Here is a 5,921-nt window from a genome sequence, read left to right as displayed (position 1 = left end):
AAGAATGCATTTGAGACACAAGGGCTCATCGCTGGAAGAACGAGTTTGCCGACACGGAATATAGGTACCATGCTTTGTGGTCTTACGTACCTGATATTATATTATCCCAAATTGAGATTATGGTTAGGAGCCATACTTTGTGGTCTTATGCACTACCATATTTGATTTGGGTCGAGACACCATGCTTTGTGGTGTTGTGTGTCTCTCCCTCACTTATACTCTAATCTCGGCGGCAACCGAGGTTTGACAGTTGGTGTAAATTATGTAGGGTATTCCACCTAGCTCAGTTGCATTTCATTATTATTGAGAAAAAAACTATTGCATTACACCCATGTGCTTTCAAATGATTTGATACGAAATTGCTTTATAATGGCTCTTAACTATACTTTGTAAAAATATTATGTTTTGTTTTGATATCTCTACGTGCCAGTACTTTTGTGCTGACCCCCTCCCCTCTCCAACCTCTCAGGTTCAGAGGCCCAATCTAGGGGTCAAGAGAATCAGTAGAATTTTCAGACAGAGTTGTAGAGACAAGTGGTGAGCCTTCTATGTTTCGGAAGGTCTTATGTCCTGCAGTCCTTTTATCTTATATTCAGTTTTTGGGTGTACTGGGGGCCTTGTCCCAGTTTTCAGATAGACATTATTTCAATCATATAGTAGAGATTTTACAGACGATTTTAGAGATGTTGACTTAGATTGTGGGGTACTATTCCCCATTTTCATTTTCATATGATTCTTGACCATTTTTTCGTTATATTGTGTTTCTTCCATATTACTTTGATCATATGTGCCTGATTACCAGACAGATAGGGGTGTTTCGGGTCTTCATGGTTCGAAATGCTCATCACGACCAGTCCCTAGTTTGGGTCGTGACAAACTTGGTATCAAAGCACGGTTCATGGTCCCAGGATATCTGCAAAATTACGTTGAGTAGAGTCTTGTTTATGAGTGTGTAGCACGCCACACTTATAAGCAGGAGGCTACTAGGCGTTTAGGAATATCTCTTTCTTCATGTTCTAGTTCGTGCAATAGAGTCAGAATGTTCCTTTTTCATGCTCTAATTCATGATATGGTGTCACCCATATGAAAGTAAAGTTATCCCAAATTCTTTTCTTACTCTGATTTTCTCAGACATGTCCCATTATTAGGCTGATTCAAGTGCAAAAAGTTTAGAATATACATGATATAGTCCTTTCCAATTGAGTCCTATAAGATTTTAAAAATTATGCAAAGACTCGATAGGAGTTTGTTAGTGCATCAATATATGTTGATTCTGATGTAAATATTGATCCTCATGGAATCGTGCATTCCAGCTTAAGGTATTAAGTGTATCTTGTCCCTCTCAAAATCTTGTTACAGATGTGGACAATGTATAGCAGAATGTTGGAACTATATTTCTACCTAAATAGTAGCATAAGTTAAAGTGTTGTTGTCATGACCTATTGGTAGTGATATTGGACCAAGAAGTTGGTGATGTAAAGTCACAAAGTTAGAAGTCAGAGTGAGGGTGATTTTGTGTAAATGAATATTTCAGTTGAATAACCGATGTTTGAGGATGATTTACCCCTTTATAGTGATAAACCAATGTGGTAGCTAGCAGCGTGTGTGGATGGTATGGTAGTCCATGGAGAAAGTGTTTTACTCAGATTTTTATTTATACAGAATAATATGTATATTCTTAGACCATTAAATATTATGTGTCAATTTTCTATCCCTTATAATATGTAATCTTGTTATCATGATGTTTTTGAAAAAAAAATAAAAAATTTTAAAGTCTAGTGAAGCCATGTGGGGATCTTTCGATTCACTACATAGTTGCCTTGTCATCCATCTCATTTTCTTGATCAAAATACAAAACCAAAGTCTAGTGAAGCTGTGTGAGGCCTGTTTTGATTCACCAGCAACTTGTTGTTCTTTCATTGGTTTAATATATGTATGGCTGAATCTATTTGCATGAGATAGAGTTAGTAATGAAGTGATTCATCCTTGTGTGTTATTAGTAGAAGGTAGAGAAGGATTTGTTGGTCAGGGTGATTTGTTGGTTGCTTGAATGTGAAAATGGCTATATTAGCGAGTAAGTTATGATTATAGACTCATGGTTGTTTGAGGAATTTGAAGGCAGTCTAAATGTATGATTGAGGTGAGAAATCCGTATAAGTAGATACAATTGTACAGGGTTATAATATAAGATTAAGGTTGACCATGTCTATTATGAGGCTTTAACCCCCTTGACCCACTTTTCATTGGTAGTTGTAAACTAGTGCTACTTGTGAGAAGGTATGCAGTAGATTTTTGAGATATTTGGGTAGAATGTCCCAATTTGACGGATTAGTGTATTTATATTATGTTGCATTCTTCATTGGTGGTAGATTATTGATACTAAACTATAGGCTTAAATTTAAATAGTGTGGTGGTAAATAGTGGCAAGAGTTTGATGATGCATGTTTTGTGGGATTAAATTAGTAGGCTTGAGGTGCTGAAATAGTACATGCTAACGAAATGATGATAAGGTAAACCATTAGGTCATGATCGATTATTATGGTTATAAAGTTCTAGTGCACTAGTGTTTCGTGATGTTTAGTTATAGTTTTCAAGTGAAAATTTTGTGTAAGGTTGGGTTGTAAGTCATGCATAGCACTAGACATTAAGTTTGAATAGTTTAAGTTCATAAAGGTGGATGTGATGATTTCTTAATCAATGATGTTACTTATATGAAAGTGATCTAATAGGATTGAATGGTGTGTGAAATAGCTTAAGTTTAAATTAATTCGTAATGAAGTATAATATTGTAGATATGGTGTGTAAGTATGCCCAAGGCGATATAGAGTTGTGGCATTTCTCTAAGACTATTACATGTTGTGTGTGACTAGTGGTACCGTGGAGGTGCTAGTTGGAAAAAGACTAGTTATATGGTATATGGTGTTCTAGATAGCCAAGTTAAGGAGCCTTGATTGATAGTGTTGAGCCTTTTGATGTGATATCAATTCTCATGGTAGAGAGATATGAGTTTGGAGTAGCAATATTGGTATACTAGGACGGAAGTGGTATGGTTCATCAAAGGCTTGATGATATCCATGTTAAGTGTTAGAATCTAAGTTTGAGTTTTGAAGGTAGAACGAATAGAAATAAGTGTGCAAGCATTATACTATGACTATTGGTGGCTATGGAAAGATAGAGTGTATCCCAGAAGGTAGTCATTCGGGTTGAGTTCTATGATATGTATGTATTGTCATTTTTTTCAGACCCTAGAGTACAGTAAGTGTAGTTCAGTTAGAATCTGGTAAGGGATCTCCCAAACCCTAGATGATAACTTGAAGCCAAAGGGGAGATGACAGAACGAATGACCAAGTAAGGCTCTCAAATTCTAGTAGTGATGCAGTATGATTTAGAACATCAGAAAGTGAGGGTGAATCTCAACCCATTCCTACCTCAATATTTTTTTCTTATCCAGATGCTTACTCATGCCTTATGATGCAGTTCCGTGATAATAGTTCATGATTCCGGTATATGATAGAGAAAGATAATGAGTTCTAGTTCATTCAAATAGTCGGAATCACATTCCTTATGTTATGAACTCTAGTTGAGGTCATGCAACTCATGACGCATGTGCTCACTCTTTATAGTGTGCTCAGTCCCGTATAAATATCTTTTTCACGCTTGAGGGTCTTATGTTTTAACCTTTTAGTGACCCTTCCTATGCAATGATAGTGGTGATGATGTAAATGTTCTTGTTGATGGAAGATCATAGTATGCTTGTTTAGATAAGGCCATAAGTATGAAGTAAGATTTGGGACCAAGTCTTTGATACATGTGATGGTTAGTGGAAAAGTTTGTGTGTGTATGTCTTAGGGTAGCGCGTGGGAGTTATATTGACAATAGTTTAGAAACTATGTGAAGTATGTTTTTATGTGTGGTTATAAATTACTCTTGAATGACATTTTGGGATTGTAGCGGAAGGTCACAAGATGTATTAGCGACTTCATATTAAGAGTTTAGAGTAGTCATTGAAGTGGTAAGGCATGTTATACTTAGGATGTGATCTTTAAAGAAGATATAGAAGGTGGCATCATATGGTTTAGAATAATAGCGTGGTCTAGCATGTTGTATTTTTTTTGTGACTTAGAGTTAGGCTTGATCACGACGAAGGGATTAAGTTATTTCCGACATTAGTAGAAAGATTTGCAGTGGAGATCGATGAAGATCTTTATTCAACAAAGAAAGGGCAAGCACCGAAAGACAGGAATGATCAAAGAGAGGCCGGAGGCTGAGGAGAGCAGAATAATGCTCATATGAGAATTTTAAGCTGAGTTAAATGAATATAATATTTATAGGGAATAGTATAGTTAAGGGATATTCGGGAAGTGCTCTAAGCCTGAAAGTAAGAAGTTGTATCGCCAAAGGTCTGAAAATTCTATCCTAATTTAGGAGTTATATGTCTATATTCCAGACTGCAGAGTAGTATCAATGTTGTGATTTCCTCAGTAGGATGTTTTATGTAATCCATACCCAAGATTCATGGTTCTCTATTACTGCTAGAGCTTCCTTAGAGAGAGTGTTGAAGAGAATACTCCAGTTAAGTATGAGGGTATATTATAATTCAGTTTGTATGGCCAATAAGTTAGTTTAGCAGTCAGATTTGCATGATTTGTTTTCTCGTCTTTGCACTTATTCATGATACTCGAAATCTCAGACATGCTACTAGTCCAAGATAGAGTTTACCAGTAGTTACGAGTATAGCCCAGTTCATGCATCATGCATTAAATTCAGATTCCAAATGTTCAGTTATGATTCAATTCGTAGGTGCCCTGTGCATCGCCTCAGTTTTCTGAGTATCTTAGTGAATTGAGCATTCATAGAGGGACATAGGGTCCCAATAGGGAGATACCCTATTCAGCTGCATACATAGATTCTTATTACAAGATCCGCACAAGTTATCATTGCGTAATCAGTCATATATTCATACGTTAGTCCAGTCAGATATGCGTGCATTAGAAATGCATGTTCAATAGAAAAAGTTCAGTTTATCAGTGTATTTAGTCCTGCGTTCATGAGAACAACTCAGTCACAAATCCATGCATTAGATATGCAAGTTCATTATGAGAATTCAGCTTATGAATAGCTTCAGTCGGGTATTCCATGCATCAGATATGCGTGTCCGATATAAGAATTCAGAATATCAGTAGTTTTAGCGATATGGTCATGTTTCAGATTAGTGTATTTTTATTAGAGGACATGTCGTGTCCGCGTTATTCCATATATTTAAGGCTTCAACAAGTTCCTACCCATCATTCGAGGATGAATGATCTCAAGGGGGAGATAATGTAACACCCCGTAAAAGTACATGGATTAGCCTTTAATAGAGTGCCTTTAGACTGAAAAACTTGAAAAATTTTCTTAGTGTAACGAGGACTTAGAGTCATTTTAGCTGACAATCTTCGGGATGCAACTTTTCAACCTTTACGACATCCGTTTTTAGATTTTCAAGTTGCATTATGATCGTGCAAGCTCATAGTACATCTCGTATAAGTTTTGGAAGTTTTCAGAACGCATAAGGCTGTGTTTGGATTTAAAAACAGTAGCAAAACGCATAGCCTATTGCCCAGTTTTCAGCATTTCAGGGTCAACTTCAAACAATCATAACTCCCTGTATATAATGAAATGTGTGAGCTATAATATATAAAACAAAATCTCTTTGAGTCCTCTTTAAAATGCAGTTGGTTTCATCTAATTTGAGTATATGAGTAAAAAGTTATAATCGATTTACTCCAGCCTATCAAACTGTCAACTGAGGGACAGATTTGACCTTAGTTGTTCCTTAGGGGTATTTTGGTCATCCTCCACCCCTATATATACCACCAACACAGGATTTAATCCCTCAAACACCATAATACACATATTTTCCCCAAAATTTCTCAAGAACT

This window comes from Capsicum annuum, chromosome 6, assembly GCF_002878395.1.
Source record: "Capsicum annuum cultivar UCD-10X-F1 chromosome 6, UCD10Xv1.1, whole genome shotgun sequence".
In the NCBI taxonomy this organism is placed as follows: Eukaryota; Viridiplantae; Streptophyta; class Magnoliopsida; order Solanales; family Solanaceae; genus Capsicum; species Capsicum annuum.
The sequence above is the reverse complement of the archived record's forward strand: the minus strand, read 5'-3'. Positions refer to the sequence as shown.